This window comes from Oxyura jamaicensis, chromosome 1, assembly GCF_011077185.1.
Source record: "Oxyura jamaicensis isolate SHBP4307 breed ruddy duck chromosome 1, BPBGC_Ojam_1.0, whole genome shotgun sequence".
Lineage (NCBI taxonomy): Eukaryota > Metazoa > Chordata > Aves > Anseriformes > Anatidae > Oxyura > Oxyura jamaicensis.
The window spans coordinates 146,454,060-146,466,323 of NC_048893.1; the positions used below are offsets into that span (position 1 = coordinate 146,454,060).

At 37.6% G+C, this 12,264-nt stretch overlaps 1 long non-coding RNA gene across 1 annotated transcript in view; it reads left to right on the top strand.

The window, feature by feature from the left end:
- Positions 1–1,386: 1,386 nt before the first annotated feature.
- LOC118177781 overlaps positions 1,387–12,264 on the top strand; it is a 13,017-nt gene continuing 2,139 nt past the window's right edge. Inside the window, exons 1-2 of the long non-coding RNA XR_004755917.1 lie at positions 1,387–1,397; positions 5,013–5,016. This is a non-coding gene — a long non-coding RNA (uncharacterized LOC118177781). The remainder of the gene's footprint in view (positions 1,398–5,012; positions 5,017–12,264) is intronic.

Here is a 12,264-nt window from a genome sequence, read left to right on the forward strand (position 1 = left end):
GGGGTTGTTCAGCCTGGAGAACAGAAGGCTCTGAGGATATCTTCCAATACTTAAATGGGGCCTAGAGGAAAGCTGGGGAGGGACTCTTTTTCAGGAAGCGTAGGGATAGGACAATGAATAATGGCTTTAAAATAAAAGTGTGTGGACTTAGATTAGATATAAGGAAGAAAGTCTTTACTCAGAGGGTGGTGAGGCACTGGAACAGGCTGTGGAGAAAAGCCACAGATGCCTCATCCCTGGAAGTGTTTAAGGCCAGGTTGGACGGGGCTTTGAGTGACCTAGTCTAGTGGGAGATGTCCCTGCCCATGGCAGGGAGGTTTGGAACTAGATGTCTTTAAGGTCCCTTCCAACCCAAACCATTCTATGATTCTATGATTTATACATTAAAGAGTTTTAAATGATTGTGCCAATTGTTTTTTTGTTGTTTGTTTGTTTGTTTGTTTTCCACAAAACTCTTAGAGTTGTTCTATAGCTGCTGCTGTTTAGGGAAATTATTAGTGTTTAGAGCTATATTCTATTTATTTATATAAGTTTGAGAAATTGACATCTCTGGAAATCCTGATGATGCTAGAAAAACACAGTTTTGAGGGCTTTTTATCAGATCTGAAATAGAACTGATGAACTACTAACTAAATGAAAATTCAGAATAGTGGTTTCAAGTTTTATTTGTTTGTGCCAATCAATTCAACATGAGAAGAAACTACAGTGGAGTAGAATGAAATATTAGCAAAGGTAGAGATGGCTAGATTGTTACTTCCTGTTGTGGTCTAACCCAGCAGGCAGCTAAGCTCCATGCAGCAATTTGCTCACACACAGACATACACAATGGGGTGGGGGGAGAGAACTGGGAGGAAAAAAAAACAAAAACAAAAAAAACCTGAAAACTAATGGGTTGAGATAAAGACAGTTTCATAGGACAGAAAAGGAAGAGAAATAATGATGATGATGAAGATAATAATAATAGAATGGCAAATGATGCACAATGCAATTGCTCACCACCCACTGACAGATGCCCAGCCTGTCCCTGAGCAGAGGTCCCCACAACCCCAGCCAGACACCCCATATTAATCTCTCACCATGACACCATATGATATAGAATATCCCTTTGGCCAGTTTGGGTCATCTGTCCTGGTTCTGTCCCTTTACAGGTCCTTGTGCACACCCAGCCTTCTCACGGGCAGGGCAGTATGAGAATATGAAAAGGCCTTGGCTTGGTAAGCACTGCTCTGCAACAACTAAAACATTAGAGTGTTATCAACATTGTTCTCATCCTAAATTCAAAAACACAGGACCATACCAGCTGCTAAAAGAAAATTAACTCTATCCTAGCCAAAACCAGGACACTTACTATAGGATATTTTTCTCCTGTAAATGGATCTGGGAGACAAAAAATAGTAGTGTTCTTTAAAGCCATTCTGTTCTGTAAAACTCTAAGTTTTACTGTCCAATAGAGATATGGATTTTGTTTCCAGGCTTTTTTTTTTTTTTTTTTTTTTCTCTTTTTCTTTTTCTTTTTCTTTTTCTTTTTCTTTTTCTTTTTCTTTTTCTTTTTCTTTTCCTTTTCCTTTTTCTTTTCCTTTTTTCAACTTTTTGTACTTTTCCAGTTATGGACTGACATTGAAAAGTTATAGAAGTAGCTCTTCACAAAACAAGAATACTTGTATCCTTACAAATTACCTGTGAGTTCATTTTGGTGTATGATGGTATTTATTTTTATATAAATAACACAATATATATATAAATATATAAATAAACAGAGAATGTTATACACCCTATGTTTAAAAACTGATTTTAAGTATAAATGAATATATTATTATTATTATTATTATTATTTTGGGGGGGTATTGTTTGCAATAGGTATTCAAGGATAAAAACAAGATGGGGAGCTTAGGTTTTAGCAAAAAAAATAATAATAAAAAATGCATATATATATATATATATATTCATTTGCTTCACATCTCTGCCACACCGATCTAACTGAAAGGATCTCAGGGCATTCTGTCTTAATTTCTGATGAGATTATTGCTCATAAGAAAGTCCTAATACAGCGAATTTTCATTTGCTGTCTAAATTTTCAAACTATTTTGGAAGTTTTTTTTTTTTTAATGGGCATGATCTTAAATAATTAATTCTGTCTCTATTCTCCCTAAATAATAATAATAATAATAATAATAATAATAATAATAATAATATGTTACTATCCCTTTTGAGATATTTTAAGTGATAATGAACTTTTCTTTGTTGACAATCATAGAGTGGGTATTAGAGAAGCTAAAACTAGTTTAATTTACAGTTATAGAGTTGATTTTACCTCCTGAACAAAACTGAAAGAAATTCCACAAAATCATTAACCTCAGATTAGAGACAATCTGTCACAATAATGAGGACATAAGATTAAGTCTTATATAATTAAATGTAGAACCCAAAATAAGCTTACCACCCAGACTGTGTCCTAATGTGAAGACACAGACCCTTAGTGTTTGTCCTTATATAGCTCTAAGTTGAGATAAAACATAATACAACATACATAGAGGGAAAAAAAATACAGAAAAATACAAGTCAAAAGCATAAGTCTACAGTTTGAAGATATAGTAGCAAACGAGATATTTGACTCCATGTCTTCCCTTGAATGAGACTACCCACATAGAAATGTAGTTAGCGAAGTGATTTAATAATTTGATTGTAAATGTATTTCCTATAGCATTAAAATATTTAGACTATTTAGGAGATTTATGCATACTGATTTGGGGAGCAAACAAAAGTTTAATTTATTGATTTATTGCTAAATTGTTAATATTTGGTAAACTTTTGCTTTAATGCAGTCATGTAAATACTGATTTAGAAATTTCTAGCTTTGCAAAACTTTTCAACATAGATGGTACTTCAAGGAAAAACTTTTGGCATTTACGATGTAATACATCTGCAGACAGAATGGATTTTATTATATTCTTAACACCAAAAATGCAAACTTCAAAAGGTTTAGAAAAGAAATTTATTGCAGTAATCTGCTTCTGTAGCAGGAGTATGGCATAATAACCATATATCTGCTGTATGTGTAAGAACTAGTTAACTAATTTTATTTTATTTATTTATTTATTTGCATACTATGTATAATTCTTTGAATTCAAACTCATATAAACTGTTGATGAGATTCAGCTTCAGAGGACCAGATTTTGACTCATAATATTTCAAAAAACACATTTCTGGAAATGTTTCCTTATTAAATCTTATTAATATAGGGGTCTGGTGCAATCATTATTGAGTTGTCATCATAGCCTGCAGGACATAAATCTAAAAAAAAAAAAAAAAAAAAAAAAAAAAGCCTCCAGTATAAAGAGAATTCTTTATTAAAACCACCTTTCTTTAAGGCTATATTACCTAAACACATGATTTTTGTGGAAGCAAGATTTCGTTTTGGGTCACCATGGTTGGTCAACTGCCTGCTTGTGTTTCATCAGTACTAGAGCTATTAGAGAATGTAGAAAGCAGCCTGACAAAGTGACCTTCTGAAGAAAAGCTTGTCAAACCAGTGATACAAGGAAAATTTTAATTTAAATGAATGGAGTATCTCTTTTATTTATTTATTTATTTGTTTGTTTCCTACAGAACTTGAAGAGTGAAATACCTTAGTGTGATTTGGTTTCTTCATCTTTGAGGGCCCCTTACTTAATAATTCAATTCTGTTTCTGTATATGTCCCACAGAGATAACACTAAGAAACATTAGTATATTGTTACTTCTAGGTCTGGTCATCATCTTACTGTGTGATGATTTTAGCAAAATTCTCTACAACATTTCAAATGGGTTGCTGCTGATAGCTGAAGACAGCGTATGATGACTGAATCATCAGTTTTATGAGAACTTTCTGCTCAATAAGCATGACATATACAGAATACATCAGTAAAAACATATATGAATTATTTCAGATCTTATTACCCAAAGTGGGAATCATATCAACAGGCTAAAGCTGTCTTGAAGGAACACCCAACATGAATGGCAAATTATCAGCTGTGTTTCCTTAGAAGGTGGTCAGATATGCATGCATACTAGACTCTTAACAAACCTCTTTATTCAAAGCAGGCAGCATCATCTGTATCCTGTCCCCTCAGACTGTCAATCCAGCACAGTATTTTTACAGCGTGCCCATGAGAATTTACTCAAAAATTTTCAACATATGAGAAAATGTGCAAGGAATTTTTGATGCTATCTTGCTCCCTCAGCTAAAAGTAGTTGCCATCTGCTTCAGTTATGTAGAAGGAAAGCTCTGCTAACAGCAGCTGACATAAATTCCAGAGCTGTTGAGCCAACACTTCAAAAAAAAAAAAAAAAAAAAAAGCTATGTCAGTAATTGGCTAACTAGAAACAACCATTAGGTGTTGTGTTTCTAATTAACACCAACTTGTTGGGTATTTTTTAGCAGAGCATACTATTTAAAGTAAATCAGGATTAGTGATTATTTTTAAGTGATTTTATCCAAGAAATTATTATTATTTTGTACATGGCATTGTAAAAAGTTAGAAATAACTTGTTTCCAAAGTGCAAACTTAACTATTTGTCAGGCATTTCTACATTGCTGATTACCATTATGTTTTCTGATTTTTTTTGACCAGCGTTAACTACACAAACTGGAAAGCCATATAACTTCATTACACAGAAATTTAAGAAGAGAAAATATAGACAAACATTCCCTCCTTTCCTCCTTCCTTCCTTTCCCTCCTTCCTTCATTCCCTTCCTTCTTTTTCTCTTCCCTTCTTTTCTTCCTTTCTTCTTTCCTTTGTCATTTTTATTAAAAAAAAATAAATCTGAAAATAAACTTCTTGCTTTTAAAACGATTCTAAAAGAAGCAAAATTTTAATAATCTATAGTGTTAATAATTTTTAACATTTTGCTTTCTTTTCTGTTAAGCTCTAGATTTACTGAGAAGGACTGATGAAACTACAAATGACTCTGTTATATGGTCTTTTATTATTACATTATCATGACATAATTGTGAGAACTTTTCATTCTTTGAGTAGAGTCCCATCCTTCTTTTTAATAAAAAAGAATCCCCTTCTTTTTTAAATAAAAAAATCCCTTGTTTTTTTTTTTTTCTTTAAAAAAAAAAAAAAATCCCATGCTTTTTAATCCCTTTTTAAAATAATAATAAAAAAAGGGATTAAAAAACATTTGCTAAGTATACCCTTTAGATATATTTGTCCAAGGCTAGTAGTAAAAATACAGTATCTGTCATAAGCAGATTGTATACCTCCTAATTCTGAAAGAAAACTGTGTGTTAAGATGCTTTATTTCTTGAATAACTGTTGTTTTGTTGAAACAAGTCAAAAGACATTTCCTTAAGCTGTATTCAGATCATGACTGCAACAGGCAGAGTGAATTGATCTTTTTTCAGTTCTCAGGAATACATTTTTCTACAGGAATAAATACCATGCCTATTTTCTTCACTGTATCTGTCTGTGATCATTTGTGATATGAATAAAAGTGCAGGGAAGGTCTTGTTGCTAAGCTGCTAGAAATTATGTCACAATTAGACAAAAGACTCTGGAGGAAAAGGAAAAGGAAGTCTGGGGAAAATGTCAGCCTGCTGCTGAATGGGGCGGGTGCCCTGGTGACAAAGGATATGGAGAAGGCTGAGTTATTGAATGCCTTTTTTGCTTCAGTCTTTACTGCTAAAATGAGCCCTCAGGAATCTCAGGCCTCAGAGATAAGAGAAGTCTGGAGAAAGGAGGATTTTTCCTTGGTCAAAGATGATTGGGTCAGAGATTTTCTAAGCAAACCTGATATCCGCAAATCTATGGGTTATGATGGAATGCACCCACAGGTACTGAGGGAGCTGGATTATGTTATTGCTAGGCCACTCTCCATCATCTTTGACAGGTCATGGAGAACAGAAGTGCCGGAGGACTGGAAGAAAGCCAGTGTCACTGTAGTCTTCAAAAAGGGCAAGAAGAAGGACCCAGGCAAATACAAGCCAGTCAACCTCACCTCCATCCCTGGAAAGGTGATGGAACAGCTCATCTTGAAGGTCATCTCCAAGCATGTGGAGGATAAGAAGGTGATCAGAAATAGTCAGCATGGATTCACCAAGGGGAAATCATGCTTAACCAGTCTTATAACCTTCTATGATGATATGACTAGCTGGGTAGATGTGAGAAGAGCAGTGGATGTGGTTTACCTTGACTTCAGCAAGGCTTTTGATATTATCTCCCATAACATCCTCATAAACAAGCTCAGGAAGTGTGGCCTAGATGAATGAACAGAGAGGTGGATTGATAATTGGCTGGATGGCAGAGCTCAGAGGGTTATGTTTATTGGTGCAGAATCTAGTTTGAGGACCGTAGCTAGCAGTGTCCCCCAGGGGTCAGTATTGGGTCCAGTGTTCAATTTATTCATCAATAACCTGTATGATAGAATGCAGTGTACCCTCAGGAAGTTTGTTGATGACACAAAGCTCAGAGGAGTGGCTGATACCCTAGATGGCTGTTCTGCCATTCAGAGGGACCTTGACAAGCTGGAGGGTTGGGACAAGAAGAACCTCATGAAGTTCAGTAAGGACAAGTGCAGGGTCCTGCACCTGGGGAGGAATAACCCCAAGCACCAGTACAGGCTGGGGGCTGACCTGCTGGAGTACAGCTCTGTAGAGAGGGACCTGGGTGTCCTGGTGGACGGCAGGCTGACCATGAGTCAGCAATGTGCCCTTGTGGACAAGAAGGCCAAAAGTATCCTGGGCTGCATTCAGAAGTGTTGTCATCAGCAGGTCAAGGGAGGTGATCCTCCCCCTCTGTTCAGCCCTGATGAGGCCACACATGCAGTATTGTGTCCAGTTCTGGGCTCCCCAGTACAAGACGGACATACAACTGCTATGAGGAGGGCCATGAAGATGATTAGAGGACTGTAGCACCTGACATATGAGGACAGGCTGAGAGAACTGGGCCTGTTTAACCTGGAAAAGAGAAAACTGAGGGAAGACCTCATCAATGTGCATAAATATCTGGGTGTAAAGAGGATGGAGACAGTTTCTTCAGTTCTGTCCAGTGACAAGACAAGAGGTATAAAATAAATATGTCAAAACATACATTAAATATATGTTTTTAGGCATCAAGTAGACACAATTCTAATCTAGGAATAAAGTGACATACTAAAAATGGAAGTGATGTCACAAACCCAGGTTCTGTGAACTATTTGAAGGGCTAAATTAATACTCATCTTGCCACCCATTGTGATTTTTGTTTTAAGCTCAAATTAAATTGTTACCTTTTAAAAGTTTAGAAGAAACAGAAACATTCTTATAAGACTTATTATTATTATTAACATTATATTTTAGTTGGAGCTTATTATATAAACCTTATATATGAGAAGTTTAAGATCTTTCTTTACTCTAAAGACCCATTTTGATTACTCATAGTTTCTTAGATATTAATATACTGTAATTACTCTTTGTCCAAGCACTATCTCTGACAAACATGGCTTTTAATACAGTAGAGAAAATTTTCAAAAGAAATAAATTTCTAAGAATATCCTTCTTTCATTCCTTCCTTTTCATAAAAACTCAGAATCATAGAGTGTTTTGGGTTGGAAGGGGCCTTAAAGACATCTAGTTCCAACCCCCTGTGCCATAGGCAGGGACACCTCCCACTAGATCATATTGCTCAAAGCCCCATTCAGCCTGGCCTTTATCACTTCCAGGTTTGAAGTATGGATGGGGAATTACGGTGGTTTTACTCGGGTGGGTGGCCGAGCTCCACCACAACTGCTTTCTCACTCCCCCTCCTCAAAGAGGAATGGGGATAAAATATGAAAATGGCTCAACAGTCATTATTGTGACGGGTAAAACAGACTCAGCTTAGGGAGATATTAAGATTTATGACCTATTACTAATAAGCTAGAGAAGTGAGAAACAAAGGAAAGAAACCAAAAGCACCTTCACCCCCAAACACCCTCTTCCACCTCCTCCCCCCGAGTGGTGCAGGGGAACAGGGAGACAGGGGTTATGATCAGTCTATAGCGTTTCTTCTCCACTGCTCCTTCTCGGTCACTCTCGTCCCCTGTGTTGTGGGGTCCCTTCCATGGGATGCAGTCCTTGCCAAACTGATCCAGTGTGGGCTTCCCACAGGCAGCAGCTCTTCAAGAACTGCTCCAGATATGGGTCCATACCATGGGGTCCATCCCTCAGGAGCAAACTGCTCTAACTTGGGTCCTCCACGGGCAGCAACTCCCGCCAGGTCACTTGCTCCTGCATGGTCTCCTCTCCACAGGCTACAGGTCCAGCCCGGAATCTGCTCCAGCAGGGGTCTTCCACAGTCTGCAGCCTCTGTCAGTACAGGTCCACATGCTCCAGCATGGTCTCCTCCACAGGCTGCAGCATTGAACCCTGATCCACTGTGGTACTCCATGAGCTGCAGGGGGACAGCCTGCTTCACCATGGTCCTCACCACAGGCCACTGGGGAACTTCTGCTCCGGTGTCTGGAGAACCTCTCCCCCTCCTTCTTCACTGACTTTGGCACCTGCAAAGCTGTTTTCTACTCCTCTCACTCTCCCAGATTTGAGCTTTGAGCTGTTATTATTATCATTATTATTTATTTATTTATTTATTTATTTATTTATTTATTTATTTATTTTTCCCTCTCTTAAATATGCTCTCACAGAGGCACAAACAACATCACTTATTGGCTCGGCTCCGGTCAGCAATGGGGCCCTTACCTAACATGGCACAGCTTCTAGATCCTTCTCACAGAAGCCACTCCTATGGCCCCCTGCTACCAAAACTTTGCCATGTAAATCCACTACAGGCATCCACAACTTCTAAGGGAAACTTGTTCCAGTGCCTCACCATCCACACAGTAAAGAATTTATTCTTTATATCTAACCTAAATCTGCACTCATTTAGTTTAAAGCCATTACTCCTTGTCCTATCACTGCATTCCCTGATAAAGAGTTCCTCCCCAGCTTTCCTCTTGGCTTCCTTTAGGTATTGGAATGCTACTATACAGTGCCCCCAGAGCCTTCTCTTCTCCAGGCCAAACAACCCCAACTCCCTAAGCCTGTCTTCACAGAGGTGCTCCAGCCCCTTGGGTATCTTTGTGGCCTTCCTCTACTACTTCCACGTCCTTCTTGTGCTAGGGGCTCTAGAGCTGAACACAGTACTCCAGGTGGGGTCTCATGAGGGCAGAGTAGAGGGGGACAATCACTTCCCTTGACCTGCTGTCCATGGTTCTAATTTAAGGCAGGATACAGTTGGCTTTCTGGGCTGCAAGTGCACATTGCAGGCTGACGCTGAGCTTCTTGGGAACTAACACCCTCAGGTCCTTCTCTTCAGGGATGCTTTCAGTCCATTCTCCACTCAGCCTGTATTTGTGCTTGGGATTTCCCCATTCTACATGCAAGACCTTGCACTTGGTAAACAACTCTGCACTTGGATCAACCAAGCATTTGGGCAAACAATATTGCACCACCAAAGTGGTGAGTGAAATGGCACTGGGTTAAATTTAATTACTAAGAGAAAGATCATCCACAATTTATTTTTACTCTAGTGGTAAAGAATTACTTTTTTACTTTAATTTCATAATAATATATCAGACAACACAGTTGTTTCATTTTAAAAGGATAATTATTGTCATTCTTTTTAAAGAAGAATTAAGCCTGAAGTATTGGTAATTATATTATTAATACTGAAATCCTAGGTATGTAGGTAGTTATCAGAACAACTGAGACAGTAATGTTTAGATCATTTTTTATATTAATAGTTAGAAAGAAGAACTTGCAGTTCATTTCATCCTAAAATATGGGGATTAAAATTGATTAAGTGAGTTGTTCTTAGTGTTCTTAACTTCTTATAAAGAATACTAAAGACTGAGCAGTGTATGTTCACAGAATTTCTTCAGTAATGAATCCCACCACTTCTGTTATTATTATTATTATTAATAATAATAAATATATTTTCATTTCACTCAATATTAGAAAATAGGAAAAACTTCTAAGTGTATGAAATTTCAGTTTGTATAAGTTTATACAAACTGAAAATGTAGTTCCACTGTGAACCAAGAAGGTGACTCCTTTACTATTCTTCCCTATTTTATCTCAAAAGCCATCCTGATTTCCCAGTGTTTTTGTTTTCCTTTTTTTTTTTTTTTAATGTGATATATTTAGATAACATAGATGTCACTTGATTTTTAGCTTTTTAATCCTTTAAATACAAATAATAATAATAATAAAAAGGTTTTACAGATATTTGTGAATTATTTGTGTGTACTTATAATAATTACAATTATAATACCAGTAATTATGATACTGAATATTTATTCCTTAATATGATGCTAGTCTTTTTTTGTTAGTCCTATTGTAAATGGGACAGACTTCAGGAAAAACTAATAAATATTTTCTTAAATGTTCCAAATCTTTCCCATTTTTTTTCTCCCAAATTTAAATTACTGTGAAATATGTTACATTTTTAGTCACAATGAATGATATGATTTGCTAATAACAAAATAACTTTTTGTGTTCTTGCTTAAAGTTATTGTTTAAACTTGAAAGCTTAGATTCTAGTAGAGGAAAAACCACAGTTCTGCTAAAGACTTTCAAATACAATGAATCTTTAGAGTTTTGATTTTTTTTTAATTTATGTTTTTGCTAGTTGTTTGCTTCACATAATGAAGTCACAAAATATGAACATAAAAATTAGAAAAGTATATCAATTGCTAATAACTGTCAACCATAATTGTAATATAAATACCCAGTTGTTGTTGTTGCTGTTTTCTAAACCAAATTCTGAGTGGAAGAACCACTTTATACCCTGGAGTCAGAAAGTGCTCCCTGAAAGAAAAATAATAATACTCCAACCAGCATAGAAATTTTGTATAACTCTTGGCCTTCCTGACAATTTTCAAGCACAGTAAGACTATCCCAGTTTACATTACACTGTATACGTAAGTTTAAATTCAAAAATGCTGATGATGATTGCAGGGAACTAGATCAAATGTAATATCTCCATCAGTAGACTAAACCAAGGCAATTGACACAGGTAACCATTCTGACTACCTCTGCCAAAATTTTCAAAGGCCTGGAGTGCTTTTGATACTGTGATAAATGATTGAGTCTCAAATAGAATTCCAATTAAATTAATGATTTATTAGAAGAATAACGGCAAGCAAACAGCACTGGGTGCGCCGGGAGTCTCCGCTCCGACAAGATGCACACCCCACAGTTCTCATTCTGGACTTATATTTCCTCTACTAATGCATATTCATTGGTGGGCATGTCCTCCTTCGAGCATGCCTTCTTCTTCTTCTGGAATCTTCTTGAATCTTCTCGACCCCAGACCACATACTTGGCGCGCCCCCCGCGCCCCCCCAGTCTTCTGCCTAGCAACAACACTGCTCCAGGCTGTTCCTGTCAGGTGACCATTGCAGAACACAAGAACTATATACATACATTGACCACCGAATAGAAGAACCATATACATACATTGATCACCAAACACATTAACTATCTCCATTTCCCCAGTCTTGTGGTTATATAAAGATGTATAAGACAGTCACATTTTATCATGTGGCCCTAGCATTGCTCTACATTGACACGAATCAGATGAACACATCTCACAATACCACAACGTTAAGACCTTGGAGAAAGTGTCACAAGACATTTCAAGAAGATATACAATCATAGAATCATAGAATATCCCGAGTTGGAAGGGACCCATAAGGATCATCAAGTCCATCTCCTGGCACCACACAGGTCTACCCAAAAGTTTAGACCGTGTGACCAAGTGCACAGTCCAATCTCTTCTTAAATTCAGACAGGCTTGGTGCAGTGACTACTTCACTGGGGAACCTACTCCAGTGTGCAACCACACTCTCAGTGAAAAACCTCTTCCTGATGTCTAGTCTAAACTTCCCCTGCCTCAGTTTAACCCCATTCCCAGGAGTCCTATCACTGGTGTTTGTGGAGAATAGGTCACCCGCCTCTCGACTCCCCCTCACAAGAAAGTTGTAGACTGTGGTGAGGTCTCCCCTCAGCCTCCTCTTCTCCAGGCTGAACAGGCCCAGTGATCTCAGCTGCTCCTCATATGTCTTCCCCTCCAGGCACTTCACCATCTTCATCGCTCTCCTCTGGACACTCTCCAACAGATTCATGTCCTTTTTGTACTGTGGTGCCCAGAACAGCACACAGCACTTGAGGTGAGGCCGCACCAGCACGGAGTAGAGCAGGACAATCACTTACCTTGACCGACTAGTAATGTCATGCATCCAAGGATACGGTTGGCCCTCCTG